Raw genomic sequence first — 307 nt, 5'->3', positions numbered from 1 at the left:
CGATATACAGAAGCGGAATCACCGCGATAACACCATCACCCTTTCTAATCTGTTCCACGGCGTGACTGACGACCCAAACCTGTCCTGTCCAGAAGCGTGTAAAGAATTCGAAAAGAAATTATATTGTTCTGACGCGCGTTAGGGGTTTATTAATAGGTTATGTATCTCCTTGATATGCACGGGGTACGTGTCTTCAAGTTCTGAATATGGAGATACTTCATCTTTCTTTTTTTTTGTATAACACATTTATGATCAGATAGAATAAATATTGATATGAATCTCCTTGACTCTTTCTTTGTCTTGCCAC

Source organism: Penaeus monodon, chromosome 21, assembly GCF_015228065.2.
Source record: "Penaeus monodon isolate SGIC_2016 chromosome 21, NSTDA_Pmon_1, whole genome shotgun sequence".
In the NCBI taxonomy this organism is placed as follows: Eukaryota; Metazoa; Arthropoda; class Malacostraca; order Decapoda; family Penaeidae; genus Penaeus; species Penaeus monodon.
This window is presented reverse-complemented; position numbering follows the sequence as displayed.